This window comes from Ambystoma mexicanum, chromosome 2q (assembly GCF_040938575.1).
Source record: "Ambystoma mexicanum isolate Mex_15411 chromosome 2q, UKY_AmexF1_1, whole genome shotgun sequence".
In the NCBI taxonomy this organism is placed as follows: Eukaryota; Metazoa; Chordata; class Amphibia; order Caudata; family Ambystomatidae; genus Ambystoma; species Ambystoma mexicanum.
This window is the reverse complement of record NC_090924.1, coordinates 1,297,641,318-1,297,664,742: the sequence shown is the minus strand read 5'-3', so window position 1 is coordinate 1,297,664,742 and position 23,425 is coordinate 1,297,641,318. Positions and strand designations below refer to the sequence as shown.

Sequence of the window (23,425 nt, the reverse complement as noted above, 5' to 3'; positions counted from 1 at the left end):
AATAGCAGATGCTCGATGATGGCTTACTCCTGTAAAGATGGCCCTTACGCATGCTAGGGACAAACACTAAGGAACAGAACAAAACACAGCTTGTGTTAAGTGTCAGTGAAGCAATGATGTACTTTGGTAAATATTGTTAATCAAAATTAACCTTATGTCATGATATCGAACATATTTTCTAAATAGATATGGTCATCGTCAATAACTTTATTTCAGCGTTGAGCCATACAAGTTCATCATGACAAAACTCACAAATACATTAATCATTGCACATTTCCTCAATGTTGAAATTAAATTTAAATTGGGTGGAGTGCAGGAGCCCTGGGGCCCTGTGCTGTCCCAGGCCTGGCTCAGACCACGACATGGGGCTTCTCAACATCTATTAATGCAGGCCACTTGGCCGTCAAGTCACTGTTTGCTTCAGACATTTAAACCAGGGGTAGTCCTTCAATGACCTTTTCCCCAGGGCTACAGCTTTTGCTTCCAAGAGCACGTGCCACTGTGGGGTTATTTTCCTAGTTATCAGTTTTACATGGGGGTGAGGGCTCTGTTTTATTGCACTCTTCGCAGGTGGATGGCATCTCCTGCCAAAGCTCAGTATGCCTTTGGACAAGCTTGGCTCCCTAAGGGAGATTCTAACAGAGTCAAAATCACACACCCCTCCCCCCCATTGGCATATTCTGGTGCAGTTTACAATGTGTTCCCGGGTTACAAAATAAACAACCCCTTACCGCCCGGAGCCAGTGTGTACATTTATTTAAAAGTGCATCCCTAGGTTTGTGCTGATTAGGGGCCAATTTGGGACTTTGGGTAGATATATTGACCCCCACTACCCTCCACGCGTGGGCCGCTAGTGCGTTGAGGGTTTTGACGATGGGTGAAGACAGATCATGGCCAGTCCAACCTACCACCTTGCCAGTTGTCACCTTTGCCCTGGACCATCAACCTTCAGAATGTGAGACTGCAATGGTGGGGCAGATGCTAGGTGTTGGCTGCCACATACATCTGGGGCGTTAACCCTTTGCCTGCCAAGACTCGTGTGGTGTGAGTTTTCGCTCTTTTTTTCACCAGTATACCCCCTCCCTCCCTGCGTGGGTCTTGGGATAATGGGTGTAGATTTCAGCTATATATTTGAGGCCCTTTTTCCATCCTCTGTGCTGGTTGGTGCCCACCCCCTCCACTCCCTTCCCAATTGCTTCATGCAGGGATAGGACCAGACTCTTTAGTATCAAGAGTTCAGATAGGACAGTGATAAATCTGCATTCCTTGGTCACCCCCCCCCCAATCTGGCCAGGTGATTGCTTAACGACTTGCTCAGGGAGGAGTAACAGGCAGGGATGGCCACTGCCCAGCTAAGTGTTGCAAATTGCTCCTGCTAGTACGTCCTGCATCCATAAAGTCACTCCCCTGATTTCCATCTGGCAGTTGTCCTCTCCAATCTGCATCCCACCATGGCCCTGTGGTGAGGGAGTTTGCTTGGTTGTCTGGGGAATATCATCAATGGTGACTGTCATTGGTACAGCTATGCTCCCCCTTTCACTTAGAGGCACAATCTGAGGTGTTGAGGAACTGGGTGCCATCCCACTGGTACTGACTGAGGGTTGGAATGGCCGGATCTACCAGAGTCGCAGAGATGGCCGTGGATGTTTAATTTTAATAATTCTTGGGACTCCCTGTAACCACACTTGGCTACGGCCCAGCAATAGTCAGGGCAAGCTGTTGTGTCCTCCCACCCCCTTGGGGATAATAGGTTAGCATTAGCTTTTATCCAATCATCGTCCGCCTGGTATGCTGGACTGCTCATCGTGCTGGTATGAGTCCTTTTATTATGTGATTGCGGGGCTTTATCGCTGGAATCGACCTTGAGCTTACAGGAACACTGAATGAGCCAAGGAATTGGTGAATTCCTCTCATCAGATGGTCTCCCCCAAGGGTTTACAGGGTTGATGAGGTTGCTGTAGTTATTCTTTGCAGCACATGGTGAGTAGTAAGTGGCATTTTCCTTTTTACGGTGAATATTTTCCATTTGGGTGGGGGTTCAGGTGTTCACATGGCCGGTAGACTAGCCAGGACTTCAGTTTAGGATTCACCTGTCTATGAACTTAGACATTAAAGACGTGACCACTCCCCCACCTCTACTCTCACCTGTTCAAGACGCACAGCATGCATATGCACAATCGCAGCTCGGCTGCTTCTTTTCCTCTGTTAAACCTCTCAGGGTTGGTGGGTAGTCTCCTTGGATAATTCCTTGCAAATTACTTAGCACAATTCTCCAGTTGCGTGACCCGCTGGGTTAATACAGTCTAAGTTTGTTGCTTTCACACATTAACTGTGCCACACTTGTTTAGTTTGATTTCAATTTCAAATGTTATGGTTCACAAAGAATTATTGTGTATTCACCAGTCTCCCGAAGGGGAGCCCTTTATGATGACCCGTGTTTAAGCTCTTCATGAGCCTTTTTCAAATCGGGGCATATATCATATTCACTTCATTTATACAAACAAGCATGTGCACACATGTTGTGATGTGTAAGGACAGAAATTAAGGACTGGTGGCTGGTTAGGAATAGTAGGGGCGTTATTTCATTCAGGGGTTTCCCCACACTATGGTGATAATCCCTGCTACCAAGTGAGGATTCAATATATCTCTTTAACCAAAAGAAGGGACACATACATGATCACTAACAAGACATGTTACCCTCAGAACTCAAACATTAATACAGCCACTTAACAAATATGGGCTGTATGTGATAGGATTAATAACATGTACACATTAATTGCTAAAATGTCATCTTTTTAATTCATTTACTTATTCATTGCACAAGTATCAAAAAAGCATTAAAAAACACATATACACCACATAAAAGTATACAATGTTAAAAGTAGTGTTTCCACCACACAGAATCAAGTTTACAAATGCTTGATACACTCCGCAGTAGCAACTTAATTACTCTTGCTTCCTACTACGGAAAAGAAGCCCAACTTATATACGTTTCTGTCCTTGGTGTTCTCAATAAATGGACATTCTTCAGGGGCAGAAATTTGTCTTGTGCTTTCTGTAGTCTTCTCTATTCTTTCCTCTATGGTTCCAGTTCCTATAACTGAGGGTACATACAAACATCAACACATTACTAAAAGGGCATTATCGGTTTATTAAACCTAGCCATCCCTAATCAATCACCAATAGGGTTCCACAAGTATACAATTCTTAATATACCTGTACCAAAAAACACTTGTAATCCTAAATTTTTACAAGTTCCTTAACAATTACAATTCTTGTTAATCACCTTTTAAGTGGTAGGGAGAGTTCGCCTAGATCTGAACACAGCACCTAGGTCATTTCTAAGTATATCATACCCAGACAATCAACCAATCGTAGTCACTTCCCTCTAAACCTATTGAGAGAAACCATATCATAGGTATAGGATAATATCCTCACCTCGGTCACAGAGACTGGTATTCTCACTCTTGAGGAGGATTGTAGTTTCTTACTTAAAATCCCAACATGTACCATGGCCAATGCGGGTCATTTGTTCAATTTTGCTCCATTCATGGCTTTAATGGAAAATGAAACCTCTGAGTTTTTAAATTGCAATTTTAGGACTGCCTAAACTACCAAAACCTTTGCAAAATATACCAAGGCCCTTACCTTCATACAGGCTGTCTGTATATTTCTAGCGGGTCCTTAGGTACCCCACAGCATCAGGTCACGTTCAATGTCAAGGGGTTACTTTCACCTTAACTGGGTAAGCAGGATTCCAACACCTCCCTCTAGTGAAAACAGACCCATAGTGGATAGTATACCAAGTCCCTATCTTCACTGTCAGAACATCACAGCCCACTGCGGTCTATAACTTACCTCTAACTCTTGGGGCCAGCGTGCCCACCCTGTTCATCCAGTCTGCAGATCTGCACACTGGAAACACCTTGGATTGAGCCGCTAAATACTCGCTGGACGCTCATCTCGTCGCGGTTTCGCACGGGATGATGTCATCGCATACAAACGTACCGCGTTGGCGTCGTGTCACCCGAAGGGAGAGAACCAACTAATGGTGTATAATTATAAGGACGTAAATAAGGCTCCTAAGTCACTTATCCTGTGGAGGGTCCTACAAAACTGCAACCCCAATCCTGTTCTCTTACCCCTCAACGTCCAGTAAATCTCGCTCTTAGTGCCTGGACTCTGAGCAGAATACTCCGGGTAATGACGTCATCACGTCCTACGCAACGTGGAAACGTAACGTCATCACGTGACTCATAGTCTTACTATAGTCATCGCAACCTGTGCAGGATCTAAATGTCTAAAGTCCCCAGACGAGTTCTACTGCCAAAAAACTGCCACACTAGTCTTACTGACATCCTCTGAATGTATTGACTAACCCACAGGTAATTCTATCACCACAAAAGCACCTCTTCTTCATGTTGGTTGATAACAGCCTGTATATCTAAGGGGTCGCTCTTTTCTGATTTTATTCCACTATTGAATGAACAAACTACAATTACCTTTAGGTTTTCACCAGGGCCCCACACTACCAGGGATAGACTGAGTAATTCTGCTGTCACATACATCTATTACCAAGTAACAACCAGGTAGGATGAAACATTACTTCTTGCAAACATCACAAATTGATATCCCAATTGCTTTACGATATATTCTCCATTTGTATTCTACTGGTTGCAATACAATATACACCCTGGGGCAGCATGGACTATGACAATGTTATTGCACTACATAAATAGTAGGAAGGACCAATAGCAACTTAACCTCTGATCGTATTTAGGAAATTCGAGCAGTATGGACTACCACAATGTTCTTAAAATACATATTTAGTCACCCCAACTAGTTGTGACATGCCTCCGGGTAATCATTAGGGAATACCAACAGAAATGTAAGACTCTGTACCAACTGGTAGTTTATTGAGTAGTTCCTATTTTATATTATGCCACTCAATATTCTCATTCAGCCCTGTCACATGGCTATTAGTTAGAAAAATTAGTTTCTGTTCCAGATTGATAGGAATAGTAGAGTTCACAGAAAAAAGGGGAGATGGGGAAACAAATCAAAAAACATATGTCAGAATAAGTAAGTAATCTCAATTACTCCTGTGAAGTCCAAAGAAATTTGTTTTAAACAGTGCTTCCTTAGTTATTATCAAACTGGTTTAATATGCGTCAGTGCGACAAGTGTATCAGACTAAGTAAGGTGCTCTCTGATATTACAGTGAGGTCCAAAAATATCAAACCGTACCTTAGTGTGGCACGTGATGTATTCTATCTCATAACCTTCAAGTTCTACCAATTATATGAGTAGTTTCATTCAGTAGACCATTACTCGTATCTATGGCATTAATTCCTCGATAACACATTATTGATGAATTAGTCGTATACAATTGCATTGTTCATAAACATTACTTGCCAAGCATCCATTAATGGTCAATAGTAATTGTCTCTTACCATACGTCCAATTGGTGTTTATTCCATGTTAGTTAAGTTCTTGATCCCTTCGGAAATCCCAGGTTCGAATCCCACCTGTAATATATTAGTCATTGTCATACAAACCGGTCTCACACATTTAAAATCACTCCATACTTTCATCTCTCATTGGTCCCTCCTAATTCTTTGTATGTATATTAATGGATTACTGCTGTTAGATTCCTACTGTTCCTATATTTTTCGACTGTAGGTCATGGCATATTCCCATAAGCTCTTATCTTATTTATTTATAAATCTTTTGTTCTTAGTTGTAATCTTTGTCATTACCAGATCCGGTTACGAGTTTGGTTGCATTGCTGATTCAATTCTATCGTGCGAATATAACTGTTCTAAAGCCATACTGGTCTTAATTCAACATGCTTATATGTAAATGCGTTCCATGGCCTGTAATGCCCCATTTTATTGCCTTAGTTTCACTCTCCTCACTTAGTAGCGTTAAACTGTCCCTAATGTCGCTTACCAATTAATTCTTCTGGGCACATGTCACGTTTTATTACATTTTCATAATTTTATTTTACCAAAGCGATCATTTTCTAATTACAGAATATTATGTCATGTAATGGGATTAGTCGCCTTGCGATGTGCGCAAGGGCTTACCTGAAAAGTGTTGACTTCAGTCTCCGCACATCGGCTTCAAAATGTCAAGGCTGCAGCGGCTACCACGTAATTTGTTGATACTAGTTGCCATGGTTCCACGGAAAGTCCTTCCTCTCTTCCCACTTTCGAAAATGTGGACGCCATCTTTCGGCTTCATATTGACATAATGTTCGGGTGTATTATTGTGTCGGGCCCATAGAAGCACTAATGTTAAAATATTGCGCTTCCTTACTTTATAAATACACATTAGTTTCTCGTTATTTGATGTATTTTGACTATATCCAAAATTATGTATATGTCTTAAACAGTGAAGGAAATGTATCTTGTTTCATCTTTAATTAAATGCCACACATCGCTAGGACCTTTATTTGTAAAAAGCTAAACGGATTTGCTATATTTAAGTAAGTTTGTAGGACAGTATATCCCATTGTTGGTGCACATGTTAAAGTACCTAATTTTATAGTGAGAAGCATGTTGAATCAAAGACTTGGCCACTCGCGTGTAACCTGATTTGAAAGTCCCACTTCCCATCTTGAATTTTTGCCACCTGTAAGTGTAGCTTGTGTATTATGAATGACGGACCAGTATGCTAAAGTCGGATGTCCTATATAATATTTCTCAAACTGGCCATTTCTCGTGCCTCTTAGTAAATGTGATTGCTCACGCGTGCAAGCCTTTTACTGCACACATTGGTGTGCCTATTTTTGTTGTAAGAATCTCCTGCATATGTTGCCATTAGGTTCTAACAGTGTCTAGATTTGAATTCTGTTCTTTCTTTCATACGTTCTAAGGTCCTACCCATATTCATTCTTGCACTGTGGAAGTGTTTAAGTAGCATACTGGATCCACATAAATACATATGTTAATGCCTGTCGTATCACATTTCTCATACATATATGGGCTTGTTAAGAGGATCAGTAATGTTTACGTGTGAATGGTTGAAAATTAACCCTTTACAAACATGTTCTCCCCCAATTGGAGATCCATTCCAATCCTTCGTTCTCCAGCAGATGCTTAACCTTGGATGAGATTATGCTCCTGAACAAAGGGCTGTCATTTGCACCAACGTGGACTTTTGACAAAATAGATACACACATAGATTTGTTATAATTTGTTTGCAAATTAAAGCATTTCTTTTCTGACAAGACGACAAAAGATTTCAAGAACCAATATTGAAAAGTCTACTCTCTATTAAGGACATAGAAAATATTCATATTCTAAGAACATTGGAGGAATCAGACTCAGTTAAGATGCACAACACATTGCATGAATTACAAATAACACTGGTGTGCCTAATAGAAGAATTAAAACGGAAATTTAAATTTACACCTCAGTTTCCACCAGAAAATACGATAGAAGTTTTCTACAAAGCAACAACCAGACACATCAACGACTTATGTGAGAAATGGAAGAACAGAAGGACACCGAATATTAAGCACAATTTGACCAAAAATGAACAGAAAGCATTGCAAGACCTAAAGAATGACAGTGAGATAGTAATTTAGGAGACCGACAAAGGTGGAACATCATCATGAATAGGAAGCATTATATACAAATGGCCATCAATCATTTAGAAACACCATTTTGTTTTGAGGAGCTGCTTGGTAACCCTAAGAATGAAATAGTACAGGTATTAGAGGAATTAATTGTCAGTTGGTATAGGAAGGGACTAATCACAAATGACGAGAAATACTTCTTACAAGTAAAACAGCCCATTCTTCCAACAATATATTTACTTCCAAAGGTGCACAAAGCATTTGATGCTATTCCGGAAGGGCGCCCTATACTCAGTGGCATAGGATGGACCACTGAGAAGCTGTCTGAATATATTCACAACGTTCTACGCCCTAGGGTGCCTAAGTTGCAAGCATTTATTAAAGATACAACGGATGCAATAAGAATTATTGAGAAAATTGACTGGAAACCTACATATCTCCTAGCCACCTGGGACGTACGTGCACTTTATACTATAATGAAATTTGATACTGCAGTACAGACCAGTGATTATGTATTTAAAGCAGACTCTGCTTCCCACTATCATTATGTTAAAATGCTAAACAAGATGTTTACGGCAACATTGGAATGCAACATATTTGTGTTTGACAACAGGTATCGCCAAACAAGAGTAATAGCCATGGGCACCAAGTATGCCCCTGCACTTGCGAATGTATTCATGGGCATGTACTAGGATCAGCAAATATATAAAGACGATGCATTCAAAACACAAGTAGTGTTATGGGCCAGGTACATAAACAATGTGCTCCTAATTTGGAACGGCAATAATGAAGAACTTGAAGACTTCAGACTCAGAATAAACCAAAATGATTTGAGCGTAGAATTTTAAGGACAAACCAGTGAGTCTAGGAAACATTTCTTAGACTTAACAATCTATGTATCTGATGGAACACTTTTCACGTAAACCTACCGCAAGGAGACAGAGGTGAATTCAACACTGCACGCCACAAGTTGCCATCATAAACGGGTTAAATGGATTGTACCCACAGGGGAGTTCATTAGAGCATTAGAGAGAGGGAAGGAATTGCAAGGATTCAACCGTATTTTCCAAGGAGTGTGATTTACTACACAATAGATTTAGACAAAGGGGATACTCGACTGACTGTGTACATGCAGCCCGCCAGAAAGCAATGAAAATGACGAGAGACCAAACTCTTACTATCGAAGACAACAATGACATAAAAGGCAATCGGGACATCGAAAAAGTAAGATTAATTTCCTCAATATTTTGTTCCAACAATCATGAACTGATAAAAATCTTGAGGAAAAACTGGCATCTTTTAAAATTAGACCCTCACCTATCAAAATTAATTGAGGAATAACTAGAAAGACGAAGACACTAAAAATGAATTTGAGCCCATCACTACTTCCTGAGATACCTATCAAAGCAACAGAAACCTGGCTAAAAACGGTGTCAGGATTCAGGAAATGTACCATGACATCTCAAGACAAAAGGGGAACAACAATGAAAATTCAGGAGAACATAAACTGTAGATCAGGAGGGCCTCCGTACTAGGAACACTCTGTACAGCGTAAGGGGGGGAGGGGTCCCCTGTTACAGTGGGTGGGGAGGGGCTGAAAATGATATCTGACTGAAGTCACCCCCAATCGAGTTCTGTTTCCATTTGTTGTACTTAGTGAGTGCATTTGAAGAGGCAGGTGCAAATGGGCTGTGTTTTTCAATCGTACCATCTCAGTTCTATTTCTTGCTAAGGTATATGATGATACCCAAATGGCAACTTCGATGGAAAAGCCCAATTGTGCAATTATATTCTCATAATTGCACTTAGTTTCTGCTTGCAATAGCACAAACTGTAAAGCAGTTTGTTGCCTCCTTTGTTGTCTTTTAGTCCACGCCCCTGCTGTTTTCAACTCCATGTTACTTTCAGAGCATCAGACATGCTCCATTCTCAATCTTTCACCCTATGAAAGGGGACATTCCCTGACCAGATGAAGATTTATAGACGTGGCTTCATAAATTAAGTTATTGCCAAATCACCTGCACATTTCACTTTTGGAAACTCGGTGTAAAGTTAGTCAGTTATTTATTTATTTTATACTTTGGGTTAAACAAAGGGGTTTTTTTTGCGTTTCATTCCTTTCCATTTGAATATTGTTTACCTATGGTTGTTTTTCTATAGTTGACAGTGACTGTGGCAGTGACCCAAGTAGTTCGTCCGCCTCCAATTAGCCTCGCCCACCAAGTCTCTACATCAAAAGTGTGGGCTGTAGATAATATCTCCTTCAAGTAAGGACCTCTTATAGCCTCTACTTCTGGGCATCTTAACAATAGATGTTTGGTCTTTTCCACCATAGCCGGGTCATTGCAAAATCTGCAAACGTTTGTGCTCGCCAGGCCTCGTATCATCAAGATTTTGTACGTATGGAGTAAGTTGAGGCGGGCTCTTATAAAAGTATTCCTCAGCTTCCGGTTTGGATATCTTTTCACGTACGCTTGTAATTCGTGTAGTTTGTGGAACGTCTGTGGCAGGTGCGAGGTTAACTTGTACGAAGCGGCCTGGTCCAAAGTAAGTATCCAATCAAGCTTGTTTAATTTGTTTTGGATTTTCATCGGATTGTCCGTCAACTCCTTTTTGGAACATTGAATAGAGTCTAATTTTTCTTCTTGGTCTCTGTACCATCTGTTCAGGACAGCCAGGCACCCTCCTTCTGCCTCTGTATTTATAGCTTCCAAAAGCTCAGGGCGATTTTCCAGCAATAATTTCCTAAACAACATCAAGCTGTTTCTTTCCACTATCGAGGCAAGCGAGAGTTGGCTCATTTCACGTCTGATCAAAACCAATGGAGTTGAGTTTGGTAGATTTAGGACCTCTCTCCAGTATTGGCTTTCAAGTTTCGTCCAGATGGTGTGTGGTAACCCCAGCATTGCTTCAGCTCCATAGATCAGTGTGGGAACTACCTTGGCCTTGTAGAAGTCCACAATTGGTATGAGGGAGAAGCGACCGTATTTTCTATCTATCGTTTTAGCCTGCGATATTAAGTTCTTTATTTTTAACAGCAGATGTTTTTGCATTGCAATCTCCCTTGGCGATGTATCCACCACAATGCCCAGATATTTAAATTCTGTGACTGTGCCGATGTGTTCACCTTCCAAAGACCATGCATATGAGTCGCTTTTGCTTCTGCCTTTCCCAAAGAACATGATTTTGGTCTTGGGCTTGTTTATTTCGAGACCGTTTGCCTTGATGTAGTCAGCGAAGTTGTTAAGTTGTCTCTGCAGGCCTATTGCTGTTTGATCTGTGATGATGATGTCATCCGCATACATAATTCTGGAGATTTTCATTTGGCCAATATGAGGAGGGAATGATCTGACCTTTGCTTCTGATTCTTTGTAGTCGCCAATGAAGCTCAGAAATAATGCCGGGGCCAACGGGCAGCCCTGCTTAACTCCGATTGGTTGGGATCTCCTCCGAAAGGGCGCCCTGGTTGTCGAGCCTCACTTGGATCCTTGTGTCCGTGTGTAGTGCTATAATTGGATGTAGAATAGACGCCGGGCAATTCCAAGACCTTACCTTTGCCCAGAGCCTCGCTCTGTTAACTTGGTCAAAGGCTTGTCTTAGGTCGATAAAAGCCATGTAGGTACGAGTGCCACCCGCCAGGCTTTTGTATTTTAAGATGTTGACCGTTAGAATGTTAATTGTTCCCACATTCTTTTTGAAGCCAAATTGAAGGGGGTCTTCGCAGGGTGCGTCTTTAGCCCACCTTTGGAAGTGTTGTAGAAGTAAAGACCCGTACACCTTGCCAATTACATTCAACAGGGCAATAGGCCGAAAATGTTTAGGATCGTCTCTTGTAAATAGGTACCACAACTGCGGTGGTCCAAGATTCCGGTAGAGCTCTTGCAGCTGTCAATCTTCAGAGGACCGCACATATGAAGTTAGCCCATGCCTCAGGATGTTCTTTCAGGTGCCTATTTGTCAGACCGTCGGGCCCAGGGGCCCTGGAATTTTTCAATTTTTTCAAAATGTACGTTATGTCTTCAAGGTCATGAAGCTCCACCCAGGGTTCTGTGCTTTGGACCTGTTCAGTTTCGGTGCCAACCTTAGGATCGAAGAAAAGGTTTGCAAAGAACTCCATTTAGCCATTGATGCCATTGATTAAGGTGTCTGAATTGATCTGTTCCATTGCGTTTATCAGGGCCCAGAATACTCTCGGGTTTTTGGTTGACACACTTCGCAACATGTCTTCCGAATCTTTTTGATACATGGCGAGACAATGGTCTCGCAGCCATGACTTGTAAGCTTTTAGCTCGTTGATCCAAAGTTGTTTGTTAGAGTCAGATCTAATTTTCACAAAACCTCTCTTAGCCTTCCTGAGTTGACGTCTTTTCTCGACCAAGATTTGGTCGTAAGTATGGATTGATTTGTTCGTAGATGTTCTATTCTTCAAACTCGGTTTCTTGAAGACGTTCAGAAGATCACTGTAGTCGGGAAGGATAGAGACATGCTCTTGAAGCTCTAACTTGGAGTAGTTATTTGTCAGAGAGATGACACTGTTTAGGCTCAATGCAAGTCGAGTTCCATTTGCATTTGTTACAAGCTTTGGGGCAGAGGCTATTTTTTCAGTTGAAATGGTTGTCTAGGACAGGCATAGAAGATTATGGTCGCTCGCCTTGGTTTTAACCACGTCGAAAGATGAAATGATAGACAGTAGGGCCGATGAGGCGTAGATGTAATCTATTGTTTCCTCAGAACCACAACCTCTTCCCATGTTGGATACTGAGCTGAATTCCCGAAAGTGGCGGCCACATTGAACAGGTCTTTAGATTTCATCAGTACTGACCAAGCTGCAGCCCTTGCTTCAGCTTTGGTTCTCATCGGTTTCTTTTCACATACATCGTTCAGGTCGCCGCAAACATATAAATGGACTTCGGAGTGTACAATGTATGCTTTATCGATTTCTTGTTCGACCATATCTAGAAAGTCCTTGTACTGGAACCCAGAAGCCATCTCAAACAAGTTTATGATTATTGCTGTTGTCGAGACAGATCTGTTATATAGTGCGTCCCAGTACTTCCATTTTACTTGTACTGAAATCATCAGGAAGGAAAGTGTCGGGATTCTAATCATTTTCATTCCATTGCCCATTCTAACTGCAGTTATCAAGCCCAAGGAGGGTCGGCCTTTCAGTCCCTTTTTAGCTGTTGCAAAGGCTATTTCGAAACCATCTAAGATGGGTTTTGTAGTAAGCCATGTCTCTTGAAAACACATGATATCAAAAGAGGCAAAGTTCACGTCACCCCGTACTGTAAGGTGCATAAACCCCTGAGTATTCCATGAGCAGAGTTTAGCTAGATTTGTAGTTGGGCCTCTTTTCGAGTCGTCGTCGCCAGAGTTCTTGTTGGCAATGGATTGCTATTTTTCTTGGGGGCCAAGAGCTTTCGGGAGCCATGTCCACATCTTTTGCAAAGGATTTAATTTTTCCTTGTCTTTGTTGCTTTTTTGTTCCGATTGCACCTTCTGTGTACTCGTTCTTTTAGTCGGCAATGATGGCCCAGCTGGTTTTCTGTCATATTTTGTCACTTCCACCTCGTCACTTTCTTTATTATTCATTGAAGGTTTACCCCATGGGTCTAGTTTTCTGGTATTTTCTTTATGTAGTCTTCTCTTTGGCGAGTTTCTCGTCGATTCGTTTGCCCATGCTTCTTGATATTCCGCATTACGGTTCTCTTGAAGGTGTTTTTGTCTCCTAGCCTCAGGGGATCCATCGTTTGAGGAGTTATACCCTTTCCTCGTTGAACGGTTATTTGGACTGGGGTAAGTTGGGTCTTCCCATTTAGCTCTTCTCTCGTCACCAAATTCACTTATGTCATAGCCCATTTTAAGGAAGTCTTTCAAGGAGTCGCACAGCCTCTGTTTGACAGATTTTGAGGAGATAAATAGATAGGCAGTTGCTCGTCGGCCTTCATGAATCGGCTCCACTATTTGAAAATCTCTAGATTCCACTGGTCTTAGTTTCGGTATGCTGTGTAGCAACTCCATCACAGTTCTTCTATTCAGGATTACATAGTTGTGGCAGAGGCCGATTTGTTCAATTTTGAAAGCAGGCGGATCTTTAGATCGCATTTTAAGTGGTACCCATCGTCCTTTATCTTCTCTTTCTTGTCTTTTTCCATTTCTATTTGCTGCCCGATCTTCTCGCCATAGATGGTTCTTGTGTCTGTCTTGGTGCTGAGCCTCATTTCCGGATGTGGATCGGAGATATTTCTCTCCCTGCTGATTTTCTAGATCACTAGCTTTTGTAGAGTGTGGTTTTTGCGGACCTTGACTCGGGGTCTTACACCCCTTCTCGTCCTGTTTGACAGGACTCCAGTTAACAGAGCGAGTAATCTTCTTACAATGATCCTTCGATGGTAGAGATGGGTGTTTACCTCCTACTTCTTTTGATCCTTGCTCCGATCGGGATTTCGCTTTGTGGTCTCCTTTTGTCCCTTTTTCCATTGATGTCACGATAAGTTCTAGGGAAGGAGGTTCGCAAGATTGATTCAAGTTTTCGAGAACTTCTTTCATCAGAAGATCTTCTGTAGATTTTGAAGTGTTAGAGACTTTGGAAGTCTCCATTTGATTCGTGTCAGTTAGGGTCAAAGCAGCCTCTGGGATTATTGGAGTTGAGCAATTTGAATTTGCATTTGGGCACGCTCCATCACCATAGTTCTTCCTCCTATCTTTGAAGCTCTTTTCCTGAACTGGTAGGCAGAATACCAGTTGCTTTCCCTTAGTTTCAACTGGTGTCATTGGCAGCTTGCGTTCAGCAAAAATGGAGAAGTCTTTGTTGTTAACTGCTTCCATATTCTTCGTTTGTGAGTTCTTTGAGTTATTCACTAGTTTGGGGACTTTTTTTTCATATGCAATGTTTTGGGCCTTCTTTGGTCCGTGTCCACTGACGGCATCATCTTTCTTTTGTGGATTGTGTCACAGGTGTGTACTTGTAAGCTTTGACCTTTTAGTTGGCAGTTGGACTGGTGAAGCTTGCTCGATTATGAGCAAGTCCGCCTCCTCCGTCAACTTTGGGGGGGGGTTGAATTTTTTTGGGACGTTAAGCACGGTTTGAGACCCCTTTTCGATGCTTGCCGATATAGAGGTCTTTTTCATTCCTTCTGGCGCTATCGCCCAAGGACGCCGTGTACCAGCCTTATTTTTTTCGTGGTCCACCGCAGTGATATACCCTTCCAAATATGCAAGCTTTGCATGCATTGTTGTCTGTAGAGAGCAATTGTCTTTTAATGAATCATTTATGGCTTCATGAAGCTTGGTAAAGGGGGCCATTGCGACCGCCACCGCTGCCATAAGCGTCACCATATCCGGTCTTTTTTCTGGTGATTTCTCGGGCAAATGGTTTGTCTGAGGGTTTTTCCTCTGTCCCTGCTTGGCGTTGTTATTGCAGATACATTTAAGTCATTTGCCATTTGGTTTGCATCTTCGACTGAAGGGAACCAGTCCTCTGGTTCCCCACTCTCCATAAAATATTTAGGTCTTGCTTCATCATTATAATCAGTGTTTTGTATTTTGTCAGCGACAGGTTTTGCGATTTCCAGGCTGGCCATACCGGACTTGATCTCCACTGTAGTTGATGGCGTCTCCACCCCCTCCCGTTCGTCTGTAGGCAAAGCACTAGGTTCAGCTTCATCTTTCTCTTCCATACTGTGAGGTAGATTTTTATGATTTCCTATACTGAGATCACCCAGGTCTGGTGCCGAGGCTGGAGTCGCAGATTGTGAGTCTTCTGAGCTGTGCACCACTTCCAGCTTCTCACTGTCAAGATTTGCAGGTTCCAGGCTAGCCATATCAGTCTCAGTCTCCACTGTAATTGATGGAGTCTCCGCCCTCTGCCGTTCGTCTCTGGGCGAAACATTGGGTTCAACTTCTTCTTTCTCATCCATAGCACTGGAAGGTAGATTTGTGTGATTTTCTATACTGGGTCCGCCCAGGTCTGGCACCGGAGCTGGAGTCCCAGATTGTAAATCTTCTGAGCTGTGCACCACTTCCAGCATCTCGCTGTCACTTATTTCACATATGTTTTCGAACTTTCTTTTTCTGTGATTCACAAAAGTCTGCCACACTTTGAGGCGAAAAGATGTTAGTTGCTTGTTGGCTTTTTGTTTTTGTACTGTCTATAGTTCGCCTTATTGTCCTTTTTGGTCTGTGTTTTCCCTCATTGTTGGAATCAAGTCCTTTAGACTTGCCTGGGAATGTTGGTGCACTTGTCGATGATGTATTTGTCAAAGTTTGTTTTTTCGTTTTCAGCGTGGTTTCCGGTTTTTTATAGCACTGTCCTTCATCAGGTTGTATGTCCGGTGATTTTGTTGACTGGCCGCCGTTTGGGTGGCTCGTGTTGCCCATGGTCTCATTGGCTTTTGATGTGGCTGTGTCTGCTGACCCTGCTGTCGTGGGCGTGCTAGGTGGGAGCGGATGGATTTCCACTACCACCCTTGCCGGTTTGCCTGCCAGTTGGTCATGTAAGCAGGGAGCTTTCTGCAAAAGTTCACCCTGTGCATTTTCCGCCATTGTCTCACACCGATCATCCACCAGGGGGCCCTCCAGGACGGCCACTACTGGCAAGACTACACCGTGATCCATGACCTTCTCCGTGGGTTCCTGTTCCGGGAGCCCCACCCTCGGGAGCTCCACTAGGGCCGCCGGCGCCTTAGCCCGCGGCTTTTCCCGATTAGCGGCTTGCTCCCCCGGACTGGCTCCCCCCATCACCGCCAAGCTCGACGCCGTCCGTCTTCCGACAGGCGGCGGGGAGTTCGCGGCGAACAGGAAAGGGCCTAGCCCGTGGGAGACGCCGCACGGGATCTCCAGCAGAGCCGCGGGTCGCCCAGGTGAGTTTGAGGTTGTTTGGCGTATTCCCAGATTTTGGCGTACGGGGAAGATGTCCACTCCCCGCAACTCTTCGTCGTTGGTGCACAGATCAGTGTGCTGGGTTCCCAGTACTGGGAGTGTATTTTTTGCCGTCGCCTCCTCTTTTGACCAAGTTGTTTTCGGACAGAAGCTTCTGCTACTCCCAGGCGTCGATATTGCTGATACTTGGCTCAGAACAGGACTCTGTGTCGTTGCTGTTGCAGTTGGTTTGGTCTGCTTTGAACATAGCGGACTTTTCTTTGAGCTTGAAGGCTGTTTTCGGCCCACTTCAGCTCGTGTACGGGACCGTGAACTCCTTTGCTGAGAGTCTTTATCACATAAAGTCGTAGTTAGTGAAGAAGTCAGAGTAGCGTCCCTGGCATCCATGGCTGCCATAGGCTCCGCGGTGTCAGGGAGCTTTTGAATGGTGGTCAGGTGGTCAGGAACAAACACAGTAAACAGACTGAAAAAAAAGAGTAGCCTGCAGTCACTGCCCGAGACTGCTAGTCATTTATTTGAACCCAAGGCTAGTACATCTTTTCGCTATAGTATAAGGCTGCCCTTTTCTCTGCACCAAAAATCAGGTAACCTAATCCCAAAACGTGGTGAACACGCTTCCTTAACGCACATAGAAAATTGAGAAATCCTGCATGAATCGCTATTAAAAACATGAGTATTTTTCTTATTCCCACAAGCGAGTGCACTCCCTGGAATACTACTCTAGGCAGCCTTCTGACACTGTAAACCTTTCTTTTAAAATGCAGCTGCAGTGACGACGTCAATAAATACTGAGCGCCTCGAGACTGCCCTTGGGGGGTATTGGTGCACACTATAAATCAACATACCATAACAAATACTTGAAGTTGTAAAGACAGCTTCTGTAACTAAGATATCATGATGCTGTACTGTAGGACCTATGCTAAGCGGCCACCATTTGCTAATGCAGGAGGTCCAGCAAGTAAGGACATTTATTTACGCAATCCGCTGCGTTTCTTTCTTCATAATTTCAGTACCTGGTGACGTTCTTGCTCACCTTTAACACCCACGTAGGTATCCGACCTTACTAAAAAGTAGTGACTGGGGTTGCGTGGCTTGGAGCTGCCACGAGTGGCATGTCTCCCAAGAAGCTCCTGGCGGGTTCTGAACGTCGAGCCGAATGATGCTTGCTCCTCGACCCGTTACTTCGTGAAAATTGAAGATTTGGAATAAACAAAGAATGGTGCAGGTTCCGCTGGCCAATTGAAGCAGAATAGCACCGGACCGACGGGGAAAAACTATTTCTTTCTTCGTAACGGTGGCGGAACCGCAAAGAAAATGGCGGCCGCTGCCTTCAGGAACACTCGGCTATCCGTATGGAGGAGGAGCCATGAGGAAAGGGAAGGCGCTAAACACCAGCACGGCTGCAATGGGCGGCATCTGGTATGGCAGAGCAATGACTTTGTTGAACGAATAACAGCATTGCACGCCGGAATATCAGTGGCGAATGGTAGATCCCCTTGGACATATTTCAACTCTGCTGGAGCCGTTCGTGTGTTGGCCAACACGGCTGACCGCAGCAGTAGGGTGAAGAAAACGGCATAAGGCGAGGACACGATCCACATGGGGCAGCCGGTGACCGAGGGTAAGCACAGCCCCAATCCCCAGCTGGGTGCGCAGTGTAAATAACAGTAGTCCTGAGGTACATAACTTGATCCAGCCAGGCCTGCAACCCTCTCTGGCGCCCACCACACCTACCTGCAGCAAGCCGAGTTAGCGGCTATTGGCTGCTGTGGCCCGAGGAAGTAGGGGCCCCTGCCCTCGCCCCAACTGTTGAAGGAGAAACCGAAGTGGGACAATAAAAGCAACACCCGTGAGCACCGGGACGGGGGGCACAGAATAACACATGGATCTCCCATGTAGGTGCTGTCTGAATCAGAGGGGGTGCGCACCAGAAGAGCTGAGTCGACTGGGGAAGCGGTGGGTTGGCTCCGCTCCTCCATCCAGGGCCCCCCGGAATAAACAGTGAGCTGAGGTAGGAGAAAACGTTACCTATAGCTCCTCCATGGAAGGAGCTGATTGCATAGCTCCCGGCAGAACCTAAATCCTTCCTGAAGCCAGGTGGGGGCCTCCATGCTGAAATCAAGCAGTGGTGGGCTCGCAGATAGCTAATCGGCAGAAATTACAGCCCTATCAGCAGCATAGCGAACGCTGAAGTAGAAAGCCTGGTGAGGGCAGTACCGCGAGCAGAGCAGGAGTAGATCACCTCCGGGGAGACTGGGCAAGACTGAGGGGCCCAGTTCAAGACAAAGGCACCCCTCAACACAAATTAGCATTTTTGGAACCTGTGGATCTGTAAACTGCCTGATCCTTCAAAATCATCGCCCCCCCCAAACACCCTCTCAAGCTACCGGGGTGTCCCCGGCGGAAACGGTGCCTCCTAAAGCTGTTTCACGACTGGGGACTCACAGAGGCATCCCAGCCCCCGGACTATCGGAGGGAGCACGAGCTAACCCACGCATGTCATGTAGCGAAGGTACTTTCCCGGAATAGCCAAAAGAGGAAGGAACCAAGGGACCCGATCCTCCAAGCAAACCAGCTGAACTCATTGTTGCAACTCCTGGACACAGGGAGCAGCCAGGTGGGGAGGCAGCATCAAGGGAAGATGGAACAGATTTTGCCCAATCACGATCCCAGCGCCAAACAGCAGGAAAAATGGCAAAAAGTGGTAATGTAACTAAAACAAGCTGACATATCCACAATGATGAGTAGCGGCATCCTGGAGAAGTTGACAAAGGGGGACCCACCAGCGGAACGGATGTCAAGCACCAGCCTTGGCCCTGAGACCCCGCACCCGACTCAATCGGCCACAAAATTGGATTTAAAAGACCTGCTGGCTGCTTTTACGAAAAAGATTCAAAAATGATGCGAGGAAGTTATGAAAAAGATCAATTCCCTCGATAAAAGGGTTGGAGAGGTGGAGAACCAAACGGCAGAAATCGAGAACGATCTATGTGAACAGAAATTCGAATGGGAGAAAGGGCAGGACAGGATGGCGGCACTAGAGGCACGATGTGAATTGCTAGAGGCCAAGCAGGAAGATGCGGAAAATAGGTCGAGACTTAACAACATACGAGTCCGGGGAATCCCAACTTCAATCTCGGACTCAGCCCTGGAGAACTACGCCTCAGACCTATTTAGATTCATAATAACTCTCCAAGACGACTCACCGTTGGAATTGGACCGGGTTCATAGAACGGTCCCGAGACAGTCCGCCTCCTCCACCGCCAGAGGTGCTCGCCAGGGCCCATTTTTCCAAAGTAAAAGAAGAGATCATGATAGAAGCCAGGTCAATGCAACAAATCGCCTTCAGAGACTCTACGATCCTACTCTACCAGGACCTGGCTAACTCCACCCTTCGAAAGAGGAAAGGCCTCAAGGTGCTGACAGAATGGCTGCGTGAAAGAAACGTTCCGTAACGATGGGGCTTCCCGACATCTGTGAAATTTTCTTGGGAGGGAACCCAACAACAAATCCACTCCCTGAAAGAAGCTTAAAAATGAGTGGAGATAAGGGTGTTGTTTTCTCCACTCTCTTGCAGAACTAAAGTAGATGGCATACTGACATCCATATGCATCTCAAGGACACATCGCCAGCATATCATTGCACGATCAGTACATACTGGGGCCAATAGGGGAGGATTCAAAATTAACCCTGCTAAACAACCTCATGGGGGGGATGATGAGAGCGAAATTAAGATCCTCACGTGGAATGTCCAAGGATTTAACTCCCCGATGAAGCGCAGATCCATGGAGCACAAGCTTAATTCACTGGTAGGAGATATAGTGATCCTACAAGAAACTCACCTGTTGTAAGCGGATGAAAAGCGCATTAGATTTAAAAGATAGAAAAAAGATGTTTTTTGCCACTTCGGGTGAGAAAAAAAGGGGAGTAGCCATTTTATTGAGTGAGAATTTCCCGCTGACAGGAATTCAGAGAGACTCTGGAGGCAGACATCTCCTAGTGAAACGGAAACCCGTAGAACAATCTATCACTATCGCAGCAGTGTATTGCCCCAATAATGCTCAGGACAAGTTCTTAGCAAACCTAATCCCGACTATCCTGACGTGTATGGAGGGTTTCCTCCTGATAGGGGGAGATTTTAACATGGTCCCTGATCCACATATGGACAAAATGCTCCCTCAAACTAGAGCCGATTACATCCAGGCATTAGCGCTAGCGAGGCCCCTCAGGGAAACTGGGATGGTTGACACACGGAGATTGGGCAATATGGGAACTAAAGATTACACCCACTATTCCTATGCACATAGGGGGTTCTCGAAAATAGATCTCCTACTAGTCACAAGTACCCTAAACCCATGCCTGGACAAGGTAGATTTAGGCACTCGAATGATCTTACCCCAGTATTTGCAACCTTTTCCATTAGAGGCTCTGCCCATCCACCCCAGAGATATTGGAAATTATGTGACTCCATGCTATTAGATGAGAGCGTTAAAAGGGAAACTGGCGAAACATTAAGCAACTATTTCACTGAAAACACTACAGCCGACACGGTCATTGAAACTGTCTGGGATGTCATGAAAGCGGTTGTGAGGGGTACACTCATTAGCGCAGGGGCAGAACAGCGTCAGGTCTCAAAAATAGTAGCGACTAAACTAGAGGAAAAAGTGATATCCCTGGAAAATCAGAAAAGGGAGTTGAAGAAAGCCAAAATTGCACTAGAGATGCATTGGGCTGATCGCTCGGCCAAATCACTTGCCTACACAAAAGTTTTATTATAGTAAAGAGAATAAAGCCAACCGGGTACTCTCATATAAACTGAAGATACATAACATGAATAATATAATTGGGCTCATAGGGGCTGATGGCGTAGCCCGCTATACAGACGGGGATAATATTGAAGCACTGGTGAAACACCATAGAGCAACAATGTCGGGCCCTCGTATAGCCCTTGATAATTTGGCCAGATATCTGAGACCCAACAACCCCGGAAATAAAACGCCACTGTTGACCTTAGAAACCCCCATTATGTTGGAAGAAATATTGGAAGCCATTAAATCCCTGAAAAACACTGCCCCGGGACCCGATGGTCTGACTGCAAAATTCTATAAGATCTATGCTCCTATATTGGCCCTGCAGCTGTGCGTTCTGTTTAAATCATTCCTGGCGACAGGCACGGTTACTAAGTCTACGGCGAAATCATTAACAATACTTGTCCACAAGCCAGGGAAGGCCCCTGAACCAGCCTCCTCCTACAGACCAGTAACATTAATGAATAATGATGGAAAAAATTTCAAAGGTGCTGGTGACTAGACTAAAAACTCTACTCCCAGACATAATAGCCCGAGACCAGGCGGGGTTTATCCCGGGGAGGGGGACACACGACATTAGCCATACCATTATTTGGCATACAAGTTTGGACCAAACCTTATTGAAAGCGCTAACAGGATGGGGGAGGGTATTGCTGTAATCTCGCTAGACGCCCACAAGGCTTTTGTCTTGGTCAACTGGGGCTATATTAGAAAGGTGGTGGAGTTTGTTGGATTTGGTCCAAACTTTATAAAGTGGACAATATCCAATTATCAGAAGCCCACCACGCAGCTCTGGGTCAATGGCATTAGATCAGAGACTATAAACATTTCCAGGGGCACAAGACAAGGTTGCCCCCTTTCACATCTCTTTTTTTACCTTGTCTATGGAACCATTCGCGAATAGTATCCGGCGGAACCCGAAGATAAAGGGGCTCACGGTGCGGGGTTATGAATATACAATTGCACTATATGTGGACGATGTGCTTGTGACTGCGACCAAGCTGGAAACATCTCTTGGCCCCCTTTGAGGGGATATCGATGAATTTGGAGTTGTTTCGGGGTTTAGGGTGAATCGGGATAAGTCATCAGCTTTAGCAATTAACCTTACAAAAAAGCAAAAGAAGGACCTTAGCCCCTTGCTACCAATCCCCTGGGCCGATTCTACGATCAAATACCTTCCATATCCCTGGAGATGCCTCCCGTCTATACCAAGCAAACTTCCCTCAGCTATTCAAGGACTTTAGACGAGATCTAAAGCATTGGGTGAACCAAGAAATCTCCTGGTTGGGACGCATAACTGCTGTAAAAATGAATCTTAATTCCTTGACTACTCTATGATTGCGCAGCACTTCCAGTATGCATTCCCCATAACGACCTAGTCTCCCTGCAAAGACGCATACAAACATTTGTTTGGAGGCGTAGAAAACCCAGAATAGCAAAGAAGATCATGCTTCGCGGGAGGGCACTGGGAGGCCTAGGAGTACTCGACATGGCTAGGTATGCGTAAGCGGGACAACTATCTCATGCATATATGTGGGCTCAATCAATAGACCAGCGGTTATGGAAGCAGCTAGAAGAGCGAGTGAGTCAAAAGCTACCCTAACCAAAGGCGTGACATAGGGTCACCAGAATTTGCAGTGGAGCTAGGTAAATACTAGCTCAAAAAAGGACAAATAACAAAACCCAAGGGTACGGAGAATATCACAGAGAAGGGTTTTGTTTATTTAACATTTAACAAAGAGCAGAGAACATTTTAACACACTGCGTCTTGGCGCTGAAAAAGATGCATTGCTGAACACAAAATAATTCTCAATATTTGTGGGTTAGTAGACATAGAGACCAAAGATGTCAAGTTTTTGTATTTTTTTAAATTACTATACGTTCCACATAGTTTAACATTGTCTTTCACATGTATTGTTAGGAATGGCAATACATTTATCATTGTCTAGCATCGTCGACACACAAATTTTGTGTTTCTGGTTCGGTATTTAATTCCTGGAGGCAGTGGCTGTATGAGATGGGACAGCGCTGCTGAGATGTTACCGAACGGTCATCAGGACAGGTGGCTAAAGTCGGGGCGATGTAGAGACGTGGGTGTCCACCTATGGGTGATAAGGGACTGTGTTAGTTCTAAGAATGGTGTCCAGGAATA

The 23,425-nt window shown here is 44.3% G+C and overlaps 1 protein-coding gene across 6 annotated transcripts in view; it reads left to right on the top strand.

The window, feature by feature from the left end:
* The window catches only part of ATP2C1 (ATPase secretory pathway Ca2+ transporting 1), a 1,883,161-nt gene that overhangs the window by 491,684 nt on the left and 1,368,052 nt on the right, over positions 1 to 23,425 (top strand). The window lies entirely within an intron of this gene.